The 26,863-nt window shown below is 41.3% G+C and overlaps 1 protein-coding gene across 1 annotated transcript in view; it reads right to left on the bottom strand.

Annotated features, from left to right (window-relative positions):
- Positions 1 to 26,863, bottom strand: part of SYTL2 (synaptotagmin like 2) — a 118,061-nt gene extending 91,198 nt beyond the window's left edge. The window contains 1 exon segment of the mRNA XM_045483744.1: positions 26,707 to 26,863. The gene's annotated coding sequence lies outside the window, so the exon portion shown is untranslated.

Raw genomic sequence — 26,863 nt, 5'->3', positions numbered from 1 at the left:
AGGGATGAGGATAGGGGAGGTAATATGGTTATAAAAGAAAAACGGGAGCAATCCCTATGGGGATGGAACTGAGAAGTCTCTTGGTGATAGTCTTGGCTACCTGTGATAAAATTGCATAGAATTTAATTACATACGGGCACACGAACACACATGATATTGACGTCAATATCGTGGTGGTGATTACTGTACTATAGTTATGCATGATGTTACTACCACTGAAGGCCACTGGGTTAAGGGTACACAGATCTCTCTATATTATCTCTTATAATAGCATGAGATTCTATGATTATCTCAAACTAAAAAGTTTAATTTTTTTTTAAATTTTTTTCTTTTTTAACGTTTATTTATTTTTGAGACAGAGACAGACATGAACAGGGGAGGGGCAGAAAGAGAGGGAGACACAGAATCTGAAACAGGCTGCACGTTCTGAGCGGTCAGCACAGAGCCCAACGCGGGGCTCAAACTCACGGACCATGAGATCATGACCTGAGCCGAAGTCGGACGCTTAACCGACCAAGCCACCCAGGCGCCCCTAAAAAGTTTAATTTTAAAAAATTACCTTGAATCAATCTCTCCTCTGCCACCATCAGCACCACTAATTTGAGACTGTGTGTGTGTGTGTGTGTGTGTGTGTGTGTGTGTGTGTGTGTAGTTAACACATTAAACCTTTCCTAACCACCTACATAGATCTCTCCCACTTCTAAACTCACAATGTACCAGGGCACCTGGGTGGCTCAGTCAGTTAAACATCAAGTCTTGATTTCAGCTCAGGTAATGATCTCACAGTTTGAGTTCAAGACCTACATCGGTCTCTGCACTAACAGTATGGAGCCTGCTTAGGATTCTCTCTGTCCCTCTCTCTTTGCCCCTCCCCAACTCGTGCTCCCTCCCTCCCTCCCTCTCTCTCAAAATAAATAAACTTAAAAAAGAAAATGAACTCACAATGCACCAATTGATTTAATCATACAATCAAATTCCTGTTCTTACATTAAGGACAACTATTTTAGGACTCTTCTCTCTTCACCTAGGGTAAAAGCACCTGAGATAGAGCCCATTTCTTAAACTTTTTTAATACTCTCTCAGTGCCTAGCACGATGCTGAGCCTAGAGTAGAGACTGAATAAAGTGTTTTCAATTAATTAATTTATTTACTTATTTATTTTAAAGTAGGCTCCATGCTTAGCATGGAGCCCAACACAGAGCTTGAACTGACAATCCTGAGATCAAGACCTGAGCTGAGATCAAAAGTTGGATGCTTAACCTACTCAGCTGCCTAGGCACCCCTGAATAAAAGTGGTCTTAATAAACAAATAAGTGAATCAGGGCACCTGGGTGGCTCAGTCGGTTGGGTGTCCAACTTCAGCTCGGGCCTGATCTCGCAGTTTGTGAGTTCAAGCCCTGCGTTGGGCTCTGTGCTGACGGCTGGGAGCCTGGACCCTGCCTCGGATTCTGTGTCTCCCTCCCCTCCTCATGCTCTGTCTCTCTCGGTCTCTCAAAAATAAATAAACATTAAGAAAAATTAAAAAAGTAAATAAATAAGTGAATAAAAGAATGTATGCATTTTCTACCGCCCACAGTAGGGCTAGATAAACCAGAAATTCACAATGCTTTTGCTCCAATTTTCTGAACTTCAGAGGTCAGCAACAGCTGTGCCCACTGCCTTACAGGCCTACTGCAAAATTAAAGGTCATCTGCAACTGAGCCTACAGTAGCAGCAAGCACATACAGAGATTCAGTCAGACAGCTGCACTGATCATTTGCTGTATGATCTTGTGGTAGTTAATTTCTCTGAACCTCAGTTTTCCCATTAGCAAAATGAAGAATAATACATATTTTTGCATGCGGCTTTGTAAATGAGACATGGTGTACATAAATACCTTAGCTCAATGCCACCTATGTAGAAGCTCAAGAAATGTTTATATCCTTCCACAGATACTTCCAGACACTGGTGGTAATTTCATAGTTAAAAATGGTGGCCAATTCTTAGTAAATTTATGCCTTTTTAAACAAATAAGCAGTGTTTCCTTCATGTAGCACCTTTCTTCTAAAGATCAGACTTTGCTTCCATTTACAATGGCAAAAGTAATATGGACAAAGTAAATGGAGATAGAGGATGGAGTAAATGGGAAGAGGCCAGTTTGAGCGGAAGATGATCAGGGTATATATGGGTAGCTGTTAGGATAGTGTATTCCAAGTACCTTTTCTGGTAAATCACGACAGAAGGCTTGTTTTGGGCTGGCTCCCCTCCCTCATAGTTCCTTGCAGTGGTCCTGCCCAAAGGCAGCATAGGCACTAGGGAAAGACACCCACAATTTCTACTGACCCCAAGAATGGTAGGCTGATCATCCTGAAGGGAAGCAGGACCCTATGGGAGGACCTATGTTTATCTTCTCTGCTACAGAAGTATTTGTTTTTAGGGTAAGTCTAATGCTTCCTTCTCAGGGCTGGGAGTGCCTTAGTCCATTCTTACACTGAGGGTGATAACTTTTCCCCTAAGTATGCAGCTGTCTGAAAACATATTTGCTATGGATGTGTCACTGGGTCATGAGGAGTTCTCTGAGAAATACTTCACACATGGGTGTCTCCATGACCAGGCAGTAGAGATATTTGCTGATACATGAGGCAGAGATGGACAAACACTGGATATGGTTCCAGGGTCCAGGTTTTAAAAGAATTTACTAACTCAGTTTGTCAGTCAACAGCATTTTGAGCCTTGACTATACACACCTGGTCTCTGGTAGAAGCTGAGTAGAATCATGCATGACTGTGACAGAAAAGGTGATTTTCCTTTATGGAACTCATATCTAATTCTGCATACTCACCCATGTTTGCTTTACTTATACCATAATGATTTGTGTGAGACAATAGCACATTTTATCAACACAAAAATCTTAAAAATAGAACATCATTCCAAGCATATTCTCTGTAACTAACAGAAACATAATATACAAAGAATATACAAATATGTATATAAAAGTATGTCCATCTTAAACAATGAAGTATGGCATATCCCACAGATTTCAGAAAAGATGACTGTGCCATTCAGAGGGATTATAAGGTTTTAAAGCTTTATAAGTTTTATTATTTTATTTATGTATACAATGAATAATACCCTTCCTACATAATTACTATGTACCAGACACGATACCAAGCCCTTCAAAGAATCATCTCATTTAACCTTTAGAATAAAAAATGATATACCTGACATTTTTCCTATTTTGTAGATGAGGAAACTTGAGCTTACAAAGACCAAGGATATCAAACCAGAATCATCTGATTCAGAACCACTATTCTTGATCAACACAATAAGATACCTATTATATGCTTGCTTGTTTTAGAGAGAAGGCCAAGGTTATTATTGCTATTATTGAACTAAAAAGTATACAGGATTGCTCCTTCAAACATATTTAGGTTGCACCTCACAAACTATCCATAAGCAAATGTTTTGAACCATGGAAATAGCAATTTCACTCGGTTCAACCCAATGTAATATGAAGACACAGAATGACATATGCCTATCCCCAGCACAGCCCCTAACAGGACTTTGGACAAATCATTTAACATTTGTAGTCTTCACTTGCTTGACCACATAAAATGAAGAGGTTGAACTGGATGTGTCTTTAGTTTCTTTCAGCTCTATAATTACAAGGGAAGAAGGGGGAGAAGCACAGTAATTCATTCGTCCGACAATTCTTCATTAAGTGACTATTATCTGTCTAATAGTGTGCTTTCTCTTTCTTTCTAAATTCACTTGCATTGCCAGGACAGCCTCCCAGCAACTTCCTCTGATCCCTGGGTCCCACATGTTAGAGAGAAAGAACAGCTTGAAGATCCTCGCTAATCTGCTATTTAGGCGAACTGAGGTGTGCCCTATGGTGTTGGTAGCTCCTGCCCCAACACAATTCCACCATGGAATAGAAAACCAAGGGACCCAAAAATCACTAGGATAAAGAGATGAGGTATAGTGTGGAAGAAGAAATGGGACATGGGAACAAATGTGTATCTTCCAAGGCAAAGAACTCTCAGTAAATATTCTGGCTCACAGTGATTTCCAGAAAAATATTCCACTCCTTTCTGGACTTCACTCGCCCCTCTTCAAGAAGTCAGAAACACACACTTTTGATTAAGACAAAAACAAACAAACAAACAAAAAACTCCAGAAAGGCTGTCAACTGCCTCCATGGCTCTGTGAGCTAGCTGATTCTGAACTATTCCAGAAGAGTGGGTTTGAGGGAGTTCTGTTGGTAGGGCTATCCAGCTTTGCTGCATAGGGCACTTAATAAGCACCTAGTCCCAACCTTTGCAATGACTGAGGATTGGGAGTGAAGGGTTACAGGAAACACCCACTGCAAGCCTGAGGACTGATTCAATACCTGGCTGTGCTCTTCTGCCTCAGTTTCCTCATCTGTAGAATAAAGACTAGGATAAATGACCTTGACACATCTTTCCTATTCTAAAGGTTGACCAGCCCTTTATCTATGTTTTTACCACCTAATCTGCCATCTGTTCCTTTTGCACTGTCCACTGTGTACACAGAAAACAGCTGTTTGCCACCACGCCTACAATAGGTCTTCAAATACATACTTGAATACTCTCATGAGTGCCCACTTCACTTCCTCTCCTCTGGCCTAAATCAAAGTTCTGAATGAAGTGGGGCTAGCAAGATACTGAACCTAACTCATGTTGGGTCATGTGCCGGAACTTAAAGCTCATAAGGAAGAGAATACATGCAGCTAATAGCTGTTTGCTTTCTCAACTTCTTGCAACTGAAAAAGACCCATAACTCTCAACCTCATTCCCTGGGAGTTCTACCACCTGTTATAGGAATACAAAAGCTGCAAAAGAAGGGGATTAATAACATTGGCATGCTGACAGTCTAGCTAAGATCGACTGTTCACACAGTATGTAACGGTGAACTGTCTATAGGACAGACTACTATCATGTGATATATTTAGGTGTATACCCAGTAAGACAAAAAGGAAGCCAGATGAACAAGGTCAGATGAGGGGTACAGTCTGCTTCAGGGAAAGCCTATTGTTCTGTAGATTAAACTCTTCGAATCACTGAAAAAGATATAACTTACCAGGGAAACCATGATACCAACCCAGCCTTTAGTGGGGAGTGGTTTTCAAATTAGGGGTGACCCTGGGCACCTCCAATATAGCCCTCAAACCCACTCTTCTGGAATAGTTCAGAATCAACTGTCTCACAGAGCGGTGCAGGCAGCTGACAGCAAGCTGACCTTTGCCTTTCTGTATTCTATTCCAAGTCAGGGCTGTTCATTTCTCTTAACCTGCTGCTTAACTTTCTAGTCCATTTAGTGCAGACCATCTTTAAATGGGGCTACTTTGAAATGTATCACTTTAAGTAACTTAAAGTCTCCAGAGGAATTTTTTTCCTCTTTAAATATTTTTTAGAAACAATAAACCAAAGAGTCAAAATGATTTCACAAGAAAAGTTATCATAAGAGCAAATTGTTTGTTGCTAAACTGCAACCCCACCACCACTCAGATTCTTAGTTTCAGAGTTTTATTACCACTCCTCTTCATTATAAAATATAAATACTTATAAGGAAGGAGGTAATGTGAGAATTGTTATTAATCAATGTCTATGTTTTAGAGATGAGCCATTTTCTTTTGAGACTGAATTAAAAATCTCCAATAGATAGACATGGAAAAAAGTTTCAGCCACCTCAAATTTTGGTAACATCCCTGAAATGTAAACTGATTTATCCCTAACTAGTGTTTTATAAACTTGTCCTTAAAAAGGGAATGTTCTCAACACTTTCTGTCATGGAAATTGTTCCAACAGGCAAATAAATAGGCATTTCCATGGTTAAGGCCTCACAGCTGTCACATTACTTAGTTCTGCACAAATGAAAAATCCTAGTACCAAAAAAAGGCTGGAGAATCTGTCACTGGAAGCCAACAATTGTATTTTCACATTGTTTTAGTCAGTATGCTCCCTCAATGCAAATATAAACCCTGCAAAATATTTAATTAAAAATATGTCGTCTAAAAAACAAGTCCAGCACAACTGGAAGCATGTCAAAATGAGAACTTAATGCTCTGCCATCTTTAATTGACGATGCTATATAATTCATTAGAGAAAAGGGCTCACAATTCCTCAATCCCCATGGTCCAATGACTCAAAAGTACAGATTTAAACTCTAAAGGGCAATAGAACAAGCAGTAAAACCTCCTACTTTCTCAAGGTCACAGAATAGACTGTCATAGCCCAAAACTCACAAGAATCCAAATTCCCAACTAGGCATCGTGTATCTCCTTGAACTGGTTCCCTATTGAGGGACCTTGAGTTTAAGAAGTCTTCTCTGATTACATGGACTTGATTTCTACTATTTGCCTGATATTAGAGGAAAGAAAAAAATCATTATATTATGGCAGGGGGGTACAAGACTCAAACATGAATTCTCATTTCTTTCTGATAAAAATGTAAACAATTTTTTAAGATTTATATAGAAGTAAAAGAAAAGCAGAATTTCCAGAAACTGCTCCAGGAACTCATGGAAAATGGAGCCCTTCACCTGTACTTTCCTTTCAGTAAATAAAACCAAGAGATATCAAGAGATAAAATGCCTTTAAAAAGGCCTAGTTTCCCTCTAATGATTTTTGACAAGAGTGCCAAGACCATTCCATGGGGAAAGGACAGTCTTTTCAAAAATTGGCCCTAGGAAAACAACATATCCACATGCAAAAGAATGAAGTTGGGCCCTTACCTAACACCATATAAAAAAATTAACTCAAAATGAATCAAAGGTCTAAATGTAAGATCTAAAACTAAAAAACTCTTAGAAAATTCAGAGAAAAAAGCTTCATAACATTGGATTTGGCAATGATCTCTTGGCCATGACACGAAAGAACAGGCAACAAAAGAAAAAAGAAAAAAATAGACAGATTGGACTTCATAAAAATAAAAATTTTGTACATCAAAAGACACTATCAACAGAGTAAAAAGGCAACCCACAGAATGGGAGAAAATATTGAAAATCATATATCTGAGAAGGAATCAATATCCAGGATATGTAGATAACTCCTAGAATTCAAAAACAACAAACTCCAGTTCAAAGTGGGCAAAGAACTTGAAAAGACATTTCTCCAAACAAGACATACAAATGGCCAATAAGCACATGAAAAGATACGTAACATCACTAATCACTTGAGAAAGTTTAAATTAAAACTACAAGACACCACCTCACATCCATTTAACTGGCTACTATCAAAAAAAAAAAAAAAAAAAACACCAAGAAATAACAAAGTATTGGTTGGTAAGGATGTAGAGAAACTGAAATCCTTGTTTACCATTGGTGGGAAACTAAAAAGGTAGAGCTGCTGAGAAGCACAGTACAGCCATTCCTCAGAAAATTAAAAACTGAATTACCCCATGATCCAGTAGTCCCATTTCTAAGTATATATCCAAAAGAACTGAAAGGAGGGTGTCAAAGATATATTTGTACCCACATTCATAACATTATTCACGATAGCTAACACATGAAAGCTACCCAAGTGTCCACTGATGGATGAATGAACAAGCAGAATGTGGTATATCCATACAACTGAATATTGTTGAACCTTAAAAAGGAAGAAAATGTTGGTCTATGCTACAACATAGATGAACTTGAGGATATTATGCTAAGTGAAAGAAGTCAGTCACAAGAAGAGAAATACTTTATGATTCCATTTACATGACATACTTAGCCAAATCATAGAGCTAGAAAGCAGAATAGTGGTTGCCAGGAGCTAGGGATAGGAGAGAATAGGAAATTATTATTTACTGGATATAGAGTTTCAGTGAAAATGTAACTGAACAAAGGTGGGTTCACTCCTTGGTAAGTCACAAGGTCAGGTATTAACACAAAGAAAAAAACTTGGTTTGCAGCTAACTGTGACTCAGAGAGACAGAGAGAGAGAATGAGAGAGAAAGAATGGGTTAGGATGAATATTTAGATAGGGAAGCCTTGTCATTGTATGTAGAGGCAGGCAAATGATGGTACATGTGCCTTAAGGAAAACCTGCCTATACACATATTGTATGTTATATAAATGAGACTGAGGCTCCTTTGTGGGCAGAGATTTTAGTATTACAATGAGGTACAGGTAATTGCCTGTCATTCTAGGGGTCACGCCTCAGGAGTCAGGGGTTAAACTCAAAAGGTCTGTGTGGTCTGGGCAGAGGTCTTGTCAGGACAGTCGCCATCACCTGAGGGGTGGTGTCCAGGATCACTCGCCTGAGATAAAGGTAAGCTGGAAAGAAGAGCTTGGGGTTGGGGGCAAGGGGGTGGGGGAGGATGTAAGACAAAGGTTAGTGAGTACAAACAGGTGGGCAGTAAAGGTCAGGTCTTGGGGTCTAGCTGGTGACCTGGGGACAGTTGGTGTCTGGAAATGGATGATGGTGATGGTGGCACAACCCTGTGAATGTGATGCCACTGTACACTTACGAAAAGTTACAATGATCAATTTTATGTGTATTTTACCAAAATTTAAAAAATGCGGGAAATGCCTGGGTTCCTATTTCCTTATATTACCCCTAAGGACAGGTTAAGTGGCCTGTTTCTTACCCATATTTAAGTTCCAGAATTACCACTTACTATGTGATCTTGGGCAAATGACTTAGCCTCTCTGTATTTCAGCTTCTTCGTTGGTAAAACATCTACTTAAAAATGTGATGTGAGGATTAGATGATTTTCCATGTGTAAAGCACTTAGTCTAGCACAGTAAACCCTATGTATTAGTTGTTATTACTATCACCACCACTCAATCTATTCTCCATAATCCAAATAAAATTTTACCCATCCAAGAAGAAACAATTTGCATTTCATTTTCTGAAAGATGATGGATGGCTTGGCCCCAGGTTCAGCACCTGATCTAAAAGTAATTGAATATTCTCTTCCTCATCCGGAACACACTAATGGGAACTAGGGTCCAAGTTACTGTGTTCTTTGGGCAACAAAAGAGTTAAGATACTTATGTCCAATTGCTTTCATCCAGCAAATGTTAACCAACCATGTACCTAGTGTATGCAGAGCATTGTACCAGGTGCTGAATTTATTTGTTCATGGTCAGCACTTTCCATGGCAGTCTCTGGAACCCAAGTCCTTGTTTCCTTACTGAAGTGTGCTCCTCATCTGAAAGAAATGTTACATGAAAGCATTTCCCAGGATGAAATTAACAAGAATACAAGAGAGTACCCCAACTGTCCATTTCTATTTTCCTCCCTATAGTTTTATTAAAAAGAAGAAGAAGAAGAAGAAGAAGAAGAAGAAGAAGAAGAAGAAGAAAAACAACCCGCCACTTATTTCAGATTTAATAAAGCAAACTGTTCTCAGATAAGTTTTGGCCCAAAATCTGTTAAGAAGGGAAACGTCAGGCAAACTTGCTTTGAAATTGGCAAAACAACAGAGCAGACCATCCCCTCCTTCCCGGGGCAGGCACGTGAAAAGAATCAGAAAGGCCACTAACTGCCATGCATGGAGACCCACCAGGACTGGGAAAGGTGCACTGACATACAGAGCATGCACACGAAAGCTACCCTCACCAAAGAAATCTTCTCTAAAACTTCCAGTCGGGAAGCTAACTAACACTTCTCAAAACTTAACATTTACGGAGGTCCAGATAAGATTTAGTCACTTGTGAAAGAGCTGATATGTGTTCAGGCAGGACAGAGGTAAACAAAACAAAAAGCACTGCTTTGGGAGTAAGACCTGGGCTTGAACTCCAGGGTTACCACTTCTCAGCTCTGTGACTCTGGGAAAATATTAACTTCTCTGTTTCATTTCCTTATCTATATTATATGGCTTAAAATTCCTGCCTTTGAGGGTCTTTGTGAGGATTAAAGGAAATGATTCATACCACACACCTAGCTGATGTCTGACACAATGGAAACTCAGCATGATGGATGCTCTGTCCACTTTTTATTTTCAGGCAGGAAAAATGGCCCAAGGAACTCAACTCTTGATATGGGAGAATAATGACAATGGATCCCAGGCAAATATTGTCCTTAATTTTTCTAAGAGCCTAGCCCTGATAACTGATATTTTTAGAACTCTTGACAGTACATGAGATGCTATAAAAAAAAATCCAACCAAATCTTCCCCAATAGCTCTTTCTCACCCAAATTTTATAGTGGGCAATCAAGAAGACTTCAGCTTTATTCTGCAGAGCACCATATACATTCACAAGGCCCTGTACATATAGTCTTAAGAATTGGGCTCCTCCTCTTATGTAAAAACCAATAATCTCTCTGAGTCTTTCATGTCTCTAAAGTCTTGGTTTAAAAAAAAAAAAAAGGATTGGCTCTGCATTTGTGGCATTTCATAGAGTTGGGGGATCCCCAAGACCAGCCCTAGGTTATGATATTTTACTAGGAGGACTCATAAGGCTGTGGTCATACTCACAGCTATGATTTATTACTCTGAAAGGATACAAGGCATAACCAGCAAAGAAAAAAGGTAGGTGGAATGAAGTCTGGGAAAAACCAAGCATAAGCTTCAAAGAGTCCTCTCCCGAAGAGTTACCCAAGACACACAAGTTCTGACAACATGTGTGAAATGTTACCAACCAGGGAAGTTCATTAGAGATTCGATGCCCAGGATTTTTATTGGAGACTGGTCAGGTAGACACTCCCTGCCTAGCATGGAACCAAATTCCAGACTCCTGGAAGGAAAGCAGGTGCTCAGCATACACAGTGCTATTTGCACAAACTATTTAGGTACCGTGAGCTGCTCTCAACTTAGAGTGCTGCCAATCCTTCTGAAATCCAAGTTCCCAGACACCAGTAAAGAACCAGCCTTGCAAGCAGGTCTTTCTAGGGATAAGCAGTCTCAGCCTTGCTTTATGAATTCTTTCCTGTACACAACAGAACAAATATCCAAAAATCTAATTAATACCTGCCCACTGACCACTAAATTTTCAGAGCCAATTGATGTGTTAAAATTCTAAAAAAAAGAAAACAAACTGGGGCGCCTGGGTGGCGCAGTTGGTTAAGCGTCCGACTTCAGCCAGGTCACGATCTCGCGGTCCGTGGGTTCGAGCCCCGCATCGGGCTCTGGGCTGATGGCTCAGAGCCTGGAGCCTGTTTCCGATTCTGTGTCTCCCTCTCTCTCTGCCCCTCCCCCGTTCATGCTATGTCTCTCTCTGTCCCAAAAATAAATAAAAACGTTGAGAAAAAAAAAATTTTTTTTTAAAAAGAAAACAAACAAACAAACCTTAGTCGGGGCACCTGGGTGGCTCAGTCAGTTGAGCATCCAACTTCGGCTCAGGTCATGATCTCACAGTTAATGGGTTCGAGCCCCATGTCAGGCTTTGCTCTGACGGCATGAAGCCTGCTTTGGATTCTCTTTCTCTCTCTGCCCCTCCTCCACTCACTGTCTCTCTCTCTCTCTCAAAAATAAACAAACATTAAAAATAATTTCTTAAAAAACACAGTGAATATAATTCATTGCTTCAAAATATATTCATTCAGCACATTTGTACTGTGTCAGCCTGCTGTGCTGTGGCATTAAGGAAATAACAAGACCCTTAGTCCCTGCCCTTTAAGAACTTTCAGACAAATACGGAAGATAAGAAGAGTACATAAAGAGAGATAACACAAGTTGGTATGCTGGCCATAAAATAGGTATAAATTGGCCCAGGTAGAGAAAGGGGAGGAAACTTCCTGCTCTGATGAACCAGGAAGATTCTGGTGAGAATCACCATAGAGCTGCAGTTTTAAGGACAGGTAGGATTTGAGAGTAAGTGACCGGCCAAGAAGAGCTCAAGGAGGGGAATAAAACTATCACTCCAGGCACAGGAAGCTACATGAACAAAGCACAGAGCCTGACACAGGGAAAGGAGAATATGATTTGAATAGAAGACAGGGTTCAGAGAAGGAGGTAATAGAAGAATTAAAAACAGAGGCTAGTATCACATCAGTGAAAGTCTCAAATGTCAAACTGAGATTGTCCTTTATGCAGTGGGTGATGGGAAGCGTGTGTGTGTGTGTGTGTGTGTGTGTGTTTACTTTTTAAAGCATGCTACTTTAGCATGAATGAAGGAGAGGAGTGACCATAAGCCAAATGGCCAGGACTTTCTCAGTCAACTTCACAAGAGCCAAAGAAGGCTGGCAGTAACAGAAGAGGTGAAATATAAGTATCATTTGGGAAGAACATTGGAAAGGAAGGAGTACCAATGTTCCTCAGGAAATGCATGAATCTAACAAGACTCAAAGTTCTTAAACAGAGTTAATTGGGGGATTCATGCACCAAACCAAGAATGCCTAGGAAGGCAGGCAGGTTAAAGGTAAAAACTGACAGCATGGTAGAAAATTCAGTAGACATGTCTAGAACTCTGATGGAGATGAGGAACAAGTGCTCAGGAGAGAGGCCATGGTTGGAACTATAAACATGGCAGTTACCAGCTTAGAGACTCAACTGATTGCTGAACTCAGCAAGGGAAAGAATGCAGTGAAAAAGCAGAGAGAAAAAAGCAGATGACATTGTACTTGTCAAGTGAAAAGAGAAAGACCAGTCAGGTTGGAAAAACAAAACAGTAGGGTGTCACAAAGCTAGGGAAAGAATTTTAGGAAAGAGGGAGCTGTCAACCTAGTCAGCTACTGCAAGGAGTTGAGGCAGAGTGGTGCAGAGAAAAGGGGAATAGACTTGGTAATTGATATGTCACTTATGACCTTTGCCAATCAAAGACAGGGTGGGACAGAAAACCGTCCACAGGAAACTGTGTGAGCCAAGACCTCTTGTCACTATGGGAAAAAAAAGGTGAGATGAAGTTCTAGAGGCTAGGGAGAGTAGTATAAAAGATAAAGAAAGTAGTATTAAGAGGGGACCCATCCTTTAATGGGTCTCCCAAAAGGAGAGATGGTTGTAGAAACATGGTGTCTGGACAACAATGACACTGACTGAGGTGCTAGGAATGGCGGCCTGCTCCTTCTCTTTCAGGCGACAGAAATGGGGAGAAGCTCAGGGACAATCAAAGGTGTTCTTCACAATCCAAAAGGATAGTGATGATTGTGCAAAACAGCCGGCTTCCTCAGCCAGCCATGGTGGATAATGGCAGAATGAAGGAGGAAACGAAGGTCCTTCCAATGGAACACTGGTTTGAAAATGGTGGAGTCCCCATTTTCAGTAACAGATGTGTGAACAGAAGAACCTGTCAGAGGCAAATGGTTCGATTCACTCCAGAATTAACTATTTGCAGGACACTTGAGGGAAAGTGATCCTCCCGCTCTTAGAAGCTTACCAGCCAGGTGTCCACCAACAAGCACAATATTTTTTCCCCAGACACACAGACCCACTGTAACAGGCATTTTGGAAAAGCCAAATACTATACATGGCAAGTGCACAGCTATGCATTCTTTTGCCTTCAGCCTACAGAACTTGGCTCTTGAGCTTGGCACAGAGTTAGCACTATAAACACATACATACACACACACGGAGAAGTTATCTTTAGACAGACTACTTCAGTTCAAATCCTAACTCCACCACTTATTAGCTTTATGATCTGAGACATCACTTAATCTCTGTGTTTTCTCATCTGTGAAATGGCCTTAATAATAGAATGGATAAAGAAGATGTGGCTTATATACACAGTGGAATACTACTTGGCAATGAGAAAGAATGAAATCATGCCATCTGCAGCAATGTGGATGGAACTGGAAGGTATTTTGCTGAGTGAAATAAGTTATTCAGAGGACAGACATCATATGTTTTCACTCATATGTGGAACTTGATAAACGTAAACTTAACAAAAGACCATGGGGGGAGGGAAGGGGAAAAAATAGTTACAAACAGAGAGGGAGAGAGGCAAACCATAAGAGACTCTTAAATACAGAGAACAAACTGAGGTTGGATGGGGGGGGGGGTGGGGGAGAGGGGAAAATGGGTGATGGGGATTGAGGAGGGCACTTGTCAGGATGAGCACTGAGTGTTGTATGCAAGCAATGAACTATGGGAATCTACCCCAAAAACCAAGAGCACACTTTACACCATATGTTAGCCAATTTGACAATAAATTATATTTTAAAAAATAATAAACCATTTCAAGTTTAGGTTTAAAAAAAATAATAGTACCTACCTAATAAAGTTGTAGTAAGGGTTAAGTGAGCTAATCTGTGTAAATGTTCAATAATTTTTCACTATTCTCTTATTTGAGTCTCAGTATTATTCCAAGAGGTAAAGCCAGGTAATCATTATCATCTCCATTATTGCTAATAAGGAAACTGAGGCCCAGAGAGGAAATACTTGACCAATTATCACACAGAACAGGACACAAGGCAGGATCTTTAAAAAGTCCAGTCTCGGATACACAGAGTTCTCCATGATTGGCCCACTGCCTACCTCTCTCTGGCCCCAGATCCTGCCAGTCCTGCTTTGAACATGAAATTGTGTGATGAGCAATTTCCCTATTCATCCCTCAGTCTCTTCTCAAGAGCTCTTAACTTTCTTAACTTTCTTAACTTTCCCTATTCATCCCTCAGTCTCTTCTCAAGAGCTCCCTCTTCCAGAAAGCCCTTGGCACTTGATCCCCCTTCCCCTCACCACCCGACTTCCTTCCCCTGTGCTCACATCTTACTATTAACATCATACTGCACAGTGATCACAGAGGTCTGCTTTTCCCACTGAATTCTTTTTTTTTTAATTTGAGAGAGAGACAGAGAGAGAGAAAGAGAGCAAGGGAGGGGCAGAGGGAAAGAGAATCTTAAGCAGGCTCCATGCTCCAAGCCCCAACATGGGGCTTGATCCCACAAGTCTGGAATCATGACCTGAGCCAGAAATCAAGATTCAGCTGCTTAACCAACTAAGCCAACCAGACACCCCTTCTCCACTGAATTCTGAGCCTAAAACAATTTCTGGCACATAATAAACACTCGGTAAGTGTTTATTGAATGAACTCTTGTCTCCAAATCTGATATTCTTCCCACTAGAGCATGCTTCCCCTTTTATCAACATATGTTCACTATTTAATAACAGTTTTAAAAAAAGGAAAAATAAAAATCAACCAGAGTGTATTTAAATATTAAACTAAACTTAAAACACTTGGTCACTGTAACTCGAAATAGTGAAACACACACATACACCCTTCAGAGACCCGACCACTCCCACCCACAGTTCATCAGCCCTTCTGCCTTTGGTCTCAAGAGACCAAAGCTAGATCTATCAAAGGACTCAGCCCAGGTTTGATTAACCCAGTGAGAAGGAACTGGAGCTCGGCACATAGAGAAAGACAGGTTCAAAGATCTCATACTCTAAACCTCCAAGATGAGAAGCCTTTAGGAGTTTGAGGTGTACATAATCCTCCCTGCACACCACATGTCAGCCCAAGACTTGATTTCAGTTCCCGAATACTCAGAGAGTGATCCTGGGGAAAGGCTATCAGAGAAGGAGAAAGCATCCACTCTACCTTCACTTCCTCACATGCCAAGCAAACACTGGTGCTCAGTTGTCCCCAGCAGAATCTCGTAAGTGGGACCACATCTCCTCACACCTTCAGTTCCCAGCCACCACCCAGTTCACGTGAGAAACCAAGTGTCTTCTTTACATCTAGGTACCTCTAGTAACCAAGGCAAATCTCTCTGGAGGCTTTCCCTGAGGAACTCTGGATATGTATCTAGTTTTCCCCCTGGTCTGGATAAAGCAGACAGCACTCAGGAAAACATAAACACAGACCTAGAAACACACAAACACATGTGAGTGTACTTGTGTTTCTCTCTGACTACTTAAGGAAAAATGTCACCCAGTTTCTTGCAATTTGCCCATAAATGATAGTTTTGTGGCCCAGGCCTCCCTGATCCTCCTCTGAGGAAATTCAGCAACTACTAACCACAGCAGCACATGCCGAGCACAAGAAATTCAACAAATCACCACCCAAATTCTGCACACATTGGGTGTCAACTACTCCCAGGATCTTAAACTCAGTGCTGGAGATATATATGTATAACATCTTAACATCTTTCTGGATCTAAGCCTCAATGATTTGCCAAAAGCATACCTGGTCCTTTACTGAAAAATGGTAAATATGCTTAGCTCCAAAGCAGGGCATATTCATCCTTTTGGAACAATATGGCTCCACGTGGTCCAGTCCACAAATTAGTAGATGAAGTCTCCATTTTCCTATACACATGTACCTTCATGTAGAAGTCTTGAATTTGATAGCAGCACCATCTCTCCAAGTACTTTTTACAAAAAAGTTTCAAAATATACTATTTTATGTTGCCCGTAAGTCCTAAGAAGTATGTCTTCAAATCCATCTTCCATAACTTGAGCAGCGTTAACAACTTCCATAATTTAGGCTGTTTGTCCTAAAGAGAAACCCAGCTATTTCGCTCACAATATTGAGAAACTTCCATTAGTTCCTTGCAGCCTCCAAGGTAAATGGCAAGTTTTGGTGTGGGGCTTGAAACTGCAAGCTGTGAGATCATGACCTGAGCCAAAGTCAGATGCTCAACTGAGTGAGCCACCCAGGCACCCCAGTAAAGGGCAACTTTTTAGCCTGGTTTCACCATTGGGCTTCAGCCCACATTAGCACCTCCAGCCACAACTTATCTACCCTATATGACAACACCATGATCTCTCCTTTGGTATCCCATGCCCTTCCTGCCTCTATGCCACTGAACATGAAAATCCTTGAACCTGTTCTCTCTATCCCATTCCCTTCTCAATCTAGCAAACTCCTACTGGGCTATGGTTCCACCTCATTTTTCACCTTTCAAATTTCCCAGGCAGCGCGCTCCGCAATTTCACAATAAGCTGTATGTATTTCCACCAGAACATTTACAGTGAATTGTAAGTACTCTTTACCATGGTTGCCCCTATTATGGGCATTTTCTTGTCCTTTTTTTAATCCTTAGAATCCAATTATCAACTTAATGATTAGATAAAAACCCCATAAAATAGTGGGGCAGAGATCATCAACTCCTGTTTTCTATAGGTGGAAACTGAAGCATCAGTGAAATTAAGTGATTTGATAAGAGTAGAGCTGAGTAATGGCAAATTTTGTACAATGGGAACTCTCGAGAACCAACAGAGGAATCCAAGAGGAAAGGAGGAAGAGAAGAGAGGGGCAAGGAAACGGATACTGAACAGTGACTCTGCAAGACACAATGTTAGGCACTTTAATATATTCATTATGTTAATTATTCCTTTGAGCCACTTTGTGAGAGATGGAAGATGAATGCAACTTTTTCCAGAAAAGAAAGTTGAGATTCAGAGGTTACTTGTTCAATTACACAATTAATAAATGGATCTAAGGTATAAACTCAATATTGTCAGACTCCAAAGCCAAGTTTATTCCTCTACAGGGAACATGGGCTTCCAGACCCACACCTGCCCATGGACACAATCCAGAAACACCTTCCTTACTATAGCCCTCCCTTATCACCTTGCCAGCCGCTGGGCTTCACAAAATTCTGACTTGTGACTTTCCACCTATGACTGCACCTCACAACCATCTGTTACTAACCATCAGATAGCAAAGTATCCCCAGGATTCTAGCAAGAACACAGTGACTGTATTTGCATAAAGGTGGTATGATGTTATTTCAAAAACACTTGAGTGTGCATGCCATCAGAGTAAAAACGTGTCATATTTAAGTGGTGTGAGTAGGGTAACTGGTACAAAGAATTATTTAATAAACCTCTACAACATGTACAATATGAAGACCAACTTTGTTTTACTCAAATTCTTCATATATTCTTTCTAATTTCTCAAGTGACACCCCAAAATAAAAAGTATTGGGGTCTTCCAGAAATTAAGCATAAGGAAACAATTACTTGCCAGCTCTCTAGATCATATTTCAGCTACTCTGGTTCCAGGTCATCCTGCTTCTTAGATACCAAGTAAGTACCTGACTCCTTAGGCTGTGGTGTGCTGGGAAAACCAGATTTTTCTCCTGTAAGGCTTATATCAAGTCCATCATTACTATTTCTTTTTTTTAAGTATAATTTATTGTCAAATTAGCTTCCATACAATACCCAGTGCTCATCCCAACAAGTGCCCTCCTCAATACCCATCACCCATTTTCCCCTCTCCCTCACCTCCCATCAACCCTCAGTTTGTCCTCTGTATTTAAGGGTCTCTTATGGTTTGCCTCCTTCCATGTCTGTAACTTTTTTTTCCCCTTCCCATCCCCCATGGTCTTCTGTTAAGTTTCTCAAGATCCACATACCATCATTACTATTTCTATGGTAACATAAATGTTCCAGGTTTTCTAGAACAATCCCAGTTTCAAATATAATAATCTGTTATGAGCCTCAAGCCAAGCAATATGTTTCAACAAAGGATTCAGCAAATGTGGATATACTATGATTCTTCTAGAGAAGCCCCAGAAAGATGCAGTACTGGCTAGGGGACAGAGCACAGGCTTTTAAGTCAAGGTAAGCAACCTGAGTTCGAATGTTTGTTTTGCCATTCACTGTTGTTGACGTTGGGCAATGTACTTAACTTCTTTGTGCTTCCATTTCCTCATCAGTAAAATGGGTAATTATCATCTAGTTCAGAGTTGTCCTTCCAATTAGAAGAGCAATGACCTAGCAAGGGACTGACACATAGTATGTACTCAATAGATAGTAGGCATTCTTTTTTATCACCATATTCTTGTTATTATTCATAACATCCCTAAAAGGAATGGAAAAGAAAGATAGAATTTGGCATTCTAAGCAAAAGATGATAAATGATGTGACTTACCTAATGTAACCAGAGCTACAACTTTACTTCCTAAGACACAACACTTCAGTTACTATATTACAGTACTGTATTGATACTGAAATGAGGCATTAAGTTGCTGACTCCTCATTTTTTAAGTCTCACCCCCAGATATTTCCTGTAATACTTAAATTTAATTATTGCTATTTCTGGGCAATAAAATTTCCTGAATATCATGCAACAAGTTCATTTTCAAGTATTATCTGGTATGGTCAGAAGGTTTGCCAAGTGGGGCACCTGGGTGGCTCAGTCAATTGAGCTTCTGACTCTTGATTTCGGATCAGGTCATGATCCCAGGGTTGTGGTATCAAGCTCTGCATAGGTCTCCCTGCTGAGTGTGGAACCTGCTTGAGATTCTGATATTCTCTCTCTCTCTCTGCCCCTCTCCACCACTTGGGCTCTCTCTCTCAAAAAAAGAAGAAAAAAATTGCCAAGCTATGCATCCTCATTCTGTATCTAGAACTGTTTCTAGCTTCTTGCTTCCATGAATAATAGAGTGGAACATGCTTAGTGTGTGACTGTGACTTTCTCGTACTTTATAGACAAATAAAACGGTTAGTTTTGATTGGAAAGACTATCCTCTGATGATCCAAAGCATGGGCTCTAGAGTCAGACTGCCTGGGTTCAAATCCCTGTCCCTTCTTTCATCAGCTATGTCATCTGGGTAACTTATTTAACTTGTGTGTCTTAATTTCATCATCATCAAATGGGAAAAATAATAGTACTCAAAATAGACTACTGTGAGGATTAAATAAATGGACGTAGGTACAGCGTTTAGAACAGTGCCTGGTACATGGTAACTGCTCAATAAAGGTCAGATGTCATCACCATTCACTTGCCTCATAGGGTTTTTAAAAAGCAACCAGATATAATCAAATATGCTATATTAGCAACAAAGAACATACCAGATCAGATAAAATACTTTTGAAATAACTAACAAAGATGAAGCCCACCTAACCAATTGCTTTCCCCAGGCATTATCAATGCAGGAGATCCATAGCATTTGCAGCCTGAATGCATATGGCTTCAACAATTCATAAGGCATCTTAAATACATGTCACATAGAAACTGTAGTTAAATGAAAAATGGCACCAGATAGGTATGAGGTGGTGAGTCCTTGGCTGATGAGTCTTTGGCTAACCAGCCAGCAACAGCATCTCAATCTGCTTTTGCTGTTTTTTATTAAATATGTGACCGAATTTAATCCTCTGAGCAACTTGTGAGGCAGGTATGATCATCCCCATTTTAGACACACTGAAGACATGATATGCCATACTGATAGTTGACTTGGGGTACCAAGTCTCAGAATGCATACCATGAACATGCCCCAAGATGGTAAACCTGAAACAACACTAGAATCCACTTTAAAAAGAGTGAAAGAATTAAACTGAAAACCCAGACCCCTTACTTCTAAAACTCAATGACTAATCTAAAACAAGCAATGGTAAAGAATATTCCCTAATGAATCTAACGTGCCATAATTCAGTCTTCCTCTCAATGTAGATTGCTGGCAGAAGGGGCGGGAGTGGTTGAGGCACTTGGCTTGGCCTGGGATCCAGCCCTTGCCTTCAGCCTCACAGACCAATGTTTTAATCAGCTGACTCAGCAAGTGGCAGGAGAGCCCAGGCGCCTGTGGCCGTGAGTAATGGTGGCACAAAACACATCTGTCTAATCAGAAGCTGATGGCACCAGTTCTGTCAAGACTTATGGTGAAACAGTGCTTCTGCAAGGGGGAAAAAAATGTTTATTCACCCAGAAGTTACGCAATGCCTGTCTTTCTCCCTCTGACTTGGAATGCAAATTTGTGGACTATTTACAGGTCTTATACCCCCACACCTCAAATATTTCTTGGTGCTTTTACAGAAAGACTTATCTAGAAATAATCAACCAAATCCTTTTTTTATCAGTACCTATGAAGAGTATAGAAAGTATGGCATTAGGCAATGTTTTCATTTTGGCCTTTTTAAAAAAATGTCTATTATCATTATGCAGGATAATGCACAGGAAAGTGTTTCCATAGGTTGTAAGTACACATTTCACATATATAAACACGTCACTGCAACCACCTGAAGGTCACTGTACTACATTTCAGCAAAAATTTCCTTTCAACAGAATCATTCATTCTTCATTTTTTCATTTATTAATTCATTAAAAATACTTTACTGAGTTCCCGTCGGGGGTTGGGCAATGTAGATGCAAAATTAAACCAAAAGTCCAAGTCCTTGGGGACTTCGTCTTTTCCCAAATTGGTCTTTTAATCTCCATTGTATTCTAACCACAACTGGTACTCTCTGCTCTCTCCTGTCCTTTCCCTCTCCCTCCTTATCTCTCCCACCTTCCTTCTCCCCTTCCCTTCCTCCCTGCCTCTCCCTCTTCTAGAGTTCGAGCCACTCAAGAGTGCTTCTCCCACATTCTGCAAAAGCCATAGCACAGGCAAAGTTCCCAATGGGCACTAAGGAAAAATACTGTATTCAGTAATTTCAAAAGCCAGTACATAGTGACACACACAGCCCTATTACCATAAGTAACCTACTTTTACTATACTTCTATCAACCAACCTTCCCAAAAGTTACCAAAAGTAGTTCTCCCTCCCAACAATCTAAAAAGGTTCTAGTTAAGAGTAACACATAGACAAGCAAAAATAATTCTTCTTTCAATGATGTACGGATCATGTGTTGTGCATAAAGGTTTCCAGCTGGGAAGCCCCATAGGAATCATGAAGGGCACCAAAAGCTGGAACATTCTCCCACACCTGATTTATCTGTGTGGTAATTCTCTACCAAAGTTCCATTTGGGCAGACATAGATGAAAAAACAGCCAGAATCATAGATTATTAAGAATTGAAGGTACCTCATCTGGTCCTATTCCCTCACTTTATTAAAAAAAAAAAACAAAAAAAAACAAAAAAAAACAAAGCTCAAGAAGAGGATATGACTAAGATTACACAGCTTGTCTTTGGGGCAGGAATAGAAGCCAAGACACCTGCCTCCCAATCCCAATGCAGGGCCCATTCCTCTCTTCAGAACTGAGTTGAGTGCATGCCTGTGAGCAGCCCTTGAGGCAGTGGCTTCTAGCATTCAGCCATGCACCGCCCCCCCTCCCCCCCACACACTGCCTTTCCAGTTACTCTCTCTGCTTCTCCCTTGTACACCTCTGCCCTCTTAAGGCAGCTACAGATGGCCCTGGAACTCTCTGACTCTCTCTGCCAATGAGCAGCTCTCTTGAATGGCAAGCCCACTTTTATTCTGTGAAATGGGACTATTTTCTGCCCTTTCCTTCAGTTCAGAATTGTGATGAAAAGTAATGAGATGTTAGCCATCAAGGAATCTTCTATTCTTTGAAGAAAACTTAGAGTGGGGATCCAATAGAGCATTTGCTTTGTAATTAAGTCCTGCTAATGTTAAGCCCAAGAGTTAGATTCCAGCTTTTTATAAAGACTGACAATTCTTTTGATCTTTCTACATTTAAACCTCCTTTTAAAAATAGCATAAACACCTGCATGCAAATTTAAGTAACAATACCTGACACCTGGTCCTCATTAGTGACTCTGGTAGGCAAAGGTACAGTAGGTGTCATTATCCCCAATCTAAGGAAGGGAAAACCAGTTCAGAGAAGCTACCTGTCTTGCCCAAAGTCACACAGGTAATAAAATTCAATGCTGGAGGGGCACCTGGGTGGCTCCATCATTTCAGTGTCTGACTCTTCACAGTTTGAGCCCCACATTGGGCTCTGCAGTGACAGTGAGAAGCCTATTTGGGATTCTCGGTCTCCCTCTCTCTCTGCTCCTCCCCTGCGCGCGCTCTCTCTCTCTCTCTCAAAAATAAATAATATTTAAAAAATGCAATTCTGGAGCAATGATCTTATCTGAGGCTCCTCCGTGTGCAGTTTAGCTTCAGAATTCTCTGCTCACATTTTCACTTCAACAACACTGAGGAGCTACCTTTTCTGTTACATTTAAGACACGTGAGTCATCTCATAAGAAGCACAGCTGGACCCTGTGACTGCAGCAGCAGCCCCAAAGGTAGGCACTTCCCTCTGCTGGGAACTGTCTGACACGGGGGAATTATGGGAAGGTGAACTTCACAAACAGGATTAACCTTTACGATGATTTTAATTATTCAAAATTAATTCTCTGTATCCTTTCAAAAACAATCTGAGATGACTCCTAGCTCTAAGGATGATTGAGTCAAAAGTAAGGGTTATATTAATACATTTGTTCATTTTTTGTTTTCAGCTTACTATGTTTTTATCCTCTCTTTTTAGGTTTATTTTTGGTAGTAATCTCTACACCCAACATGGGGCTCGAACTCATGATCCCAAGATCAAGAGTCACATGCTCTTCCAAATGAGCCAGCCAGGCACCCCTTCATTTGTTCTTTTTTTTATTTTTATTTTTAATGTGCTCATATAGACACAGAGAAGAAGATTTGGAAGGCTATAAAACCCAAGTTTTGCATTAGTTATTTCTGAGTATAAAGGTATTATTACTATTAATGTTAATCTGTAGTTTTTCTTTTTCTACAATGAATATATATATATATACATTTTTCTACAATGAATATATATATATACATATATATGTGTGTGTGTGTGTATGTGTATATATATATATATATATATATATATATATATATATATATTACCTTTGGTAATAGGAAAACAAACAATAAGGATCTTCCTTCTACATATAATCGATAAAGAGCTGAACTCACAGAACAGGGAATAGAATGGTGGTTGTCAGAAACTTGGGAGAGGGAGAAATGGGGAGAGGTTGGTCAAAGGGCATAAACTTCCAATTCTAAGATGAAGAAGTTTTGAGAATCTAATATACAATATGGTGACTATAGTATTATATACTTGAAAGTTGCTAAGAGAATAAATCTCAAATGTTCTCACTACAAAAATATAGTAGCAATGTATACACATATGAAATCATCATGGACTTATACAATGTTATATGTCAATTATATCTTAATAAAGCTGGTGGGGGGGTCAAACAATAAGGATTGTTTTTATTTTTAAAACATGTTCTTCATTCTGATAAATAGAAAAGGGGCTATCTCCACAAGGAGTTGGGAAGCTCTATTACTGTAAACCAAGTGCATGAAAAATGCAAATGGTACCCTATGCTGCCACACCAGAATGCTTGCCATTTGGGTACTTCTCCATTTAGGTACTCTCAGCACCCAAGAATATAAAATAATGTACCAAGACACCAATTTTACACAAATATTTTGAGGAAAAAATTTGTTTTATATATTGAAACCAAATTCAACATATGAAATCAAATTTAAAAATCGCATAATTTCGGGGCGCCTGGGTGGCGCAGTCGGTTAAGCGTCCGACTTCAGCCAGGTCACGATCTCGCGGTCCGTGAGTTCGAGCCCCGCGTCAGGCTCTGGGCTGATGGCTCAGAGCCTGGAGCCTGTTTCCGATTCTGTGCTTCCCTCTCTCTCTGACCCTCCCCCGTTCATGCTCTGTCTCTCTCTGTCCCGAAAATAAATAAACGTTGAAAAAAAAAAATTTAAAAATCGCATAATTTCATAAAACAATTTTCAAGCTTGTTGGGGTCAATCTGAACTGTACCCCAGCCCCTAGGAGCACTTGCCAGTTTTGTTATTGGAGATTCTTCTATGAAGAAGTTTGGGAAACCCTATGGCAAATAGCACCATCTTATTTCCCTCCCTTTTTAAGAGAGACTAAGTGATTTCTCCTGTTAGTTAAAAAAAAACATCAAATTTTTCCTCATCTATAACCTTTAAAATTTCAAATAAAGCAGGTGGCAGAAAACATATTACCAGGCAAATCTAGAAGCCCACAGGGGCACAGCCCAGAGGAGAGAACTGCCTGGCCTGGCATCCTGGGTTCTGAGCATGGTGAGCCCTAGGCTGCCCCACTTCTGCAGGACAGCAGACCACTCTGCACAAGGTACTAATTCATTCATTCCACAAATGTTTATTGAGCAAAACCTGAGAAAGGCCTCTTAGGGGACAGTGGGATCATTCACAAGCCAACGGTCAGGTCTAACGGATCAGACGTGGACAATCAATCTTTCATTAGACCTCAAACCACCTCTAGGATAAAGCAAACAGGGTCCCTGCCCCATTCACTCACTAGCACCTGGGTGGGATCAGGCAGGCATTCTGGAACAGCACTGCTGCTTTGAGAAAGGCTAAGGCAGTCACTTATTCCCAGCAGAATGACCAAAACTGCACCATAAGTGGCATAACTCTTTTTTTTTTTTAACATTTATTCATTTTTTGAGAGACAGAGTGTGAGCAGGGGAGGGGCAAAGAGACAGGGAGACACAGAATCTGACGCAGGCTCCAACTCTGAGCTGTCAGTGGAGAGCCCACAACCTGGAATCCACAAACCTGTGAGATAATGACCTGAGCTGAAGTCAGCTGCTTAACTGACTGAGCCACCCAGGCACCCCTATAACTCTTCTAAAATGCTTTGAAAGGTGTCTGGCACATGTGAGAACTCAGTAATACCATTTTTGCTGTTACTAGGCCAACTTGCCCTTACTCACCAAAAAAGGTAGAAAGATCACAGGTTTTAGAATCAGAGAAACTAGATTTGCATTCCAATTATTTTGCTTACTAGCTATGCGACTAAAGGAAGTGATCTTTCTAACCCTCAGTGTCTCATTGGTAAAATGGGTTAACTGACAGTACAGGATCCCTCATGTGGCTTTGTGAGAACCAAAGACACACTATACACAAAGAAGAGTGGCCCCTAAGTGCCGAATGAAGACAGTCAATAATGCCACTGCCATGCCTCCTTCCTTCCTCACCATTCTTGACAGGTCCTGGCATCTGATTTCACCCAGGCACCACACTAAGGAACAAAAGAACTATAGGGAGGGGAGAGAGCACCTGGAGACTTTCCACAGAAACACATCAAAATCCTCAACTCCTTTCAACCATCCCTCTGTTTGGCTGCAGTAACCAACTGGCTGCCCAACCAACTAGGGCCCCTATTCCCTCACTGGGAATGGCTGCCAAGAAGAGGCCAGGAAGCTGGACAGCAGTTTGAATCCATCCCACCTTCCAGTGTCTGTCTGTCTGTCTGTCTGTCTGAAGCCCACTGGGCTTCCGCTGCACGTCCCTACCAGGCTCTAAGGGTCAGGAGGCTGCCAGCGGATCCATAGTCTGTCCTTATCCAGACTTCCATCCCTACCCAGCGCCCAAAGCTCTGGAGGCTGCTGGTCACAAACCAGCACTAAATGAAAAGTCAAAGGGGATTTATAAAAGCCGGAAGGAGGAAAGGGAAGAGGAGGCAGAATGGGTGCAGAGACAGAGGCCCACTTCGTACAAGCTGATGGAGCCCTAGGTCCTAGCCGCTGAAGCAGTGGTTTTCCTCTCTGAAAGATGATAAATCCCATTCCTGTGATTTGTAACTCAAGACGGGACAAGGTCTGGGCGTAGGGAGATAATTCCAAAACAAACTGCTTGTTTTGCAAGTAAACCTCATCGGCTCCCAAACCCTCCTTCCCAACACCCCACCTGTGGATAGGTCCTATCGCCCTTACTTCACCTGAGCAATCTGGAGGCAGTTACTCTGCAACCAGATCCCGCTAACAGCCAGCCCGAACGAAGCCCAGGGTCGGTCCTCAAAAGCCCCAGGAAACGCGACAGCCCAGCAGAACCCCCGCCTACCCGGCACGTCGGCTTCCTGAAGACTAGGCCCCCTGGGCAGCGGAGCTGGCTCTTAAGTAGGTGCGGATTTGAAGGGAGCTTGCCGCTCGCCAAAACGCGGCTCACGCTTTACAACTCCGAAGACTACAAAGCATCAGTCAACACCAACAACTCCCTCATTTAAGAGGAGGAAAGAGAGACCCAGAGAAGGAACGAAAGTTGCCCGAAATAACACCCCGAATGGGCAGAGAAAAAAACCCCGCTGCTCTGGTCGCCGCGGGGCAGGGAGAGCGTCTCGCCGCCTCCCGCGTCCTCGAGTCCACAGACGTGCAAACCCTGCATCCCCGGGTGCTGCGCGTTACCTTCCTCGGGACCCGGCGCTCGGAGCCTCCTCTCCCGCGAAGGCGCGCCAGCAGCTCTACCCCCGCACTCTAGCGGGGCAGTCCAGGTGTCGCCCCGCGGCTGTCAGCGCACCGAGGCGGGTGCAAGCTCCCCCCTGCGGGCGGCAGGCGGGCGCGC

This window comes from Leopardus geoffroyi, chromosome D1 (assembly GCF_018350155.1).
Source record: "Leopardus geoffroyi isolate Oge1 chromosome D1, O.geoffroyi_Oge1_pat1.0, whole genome shotgun sequence".
Lineage (NCBI taxonomy): Eukaryota > Metazoa > Chordata > Mammalia > Carnivora > Felidae > Leopardus > Leopardus geoffroyi.
This window is presented reverse-complemented; position numbering and strand designations above follow the sequence as displayed.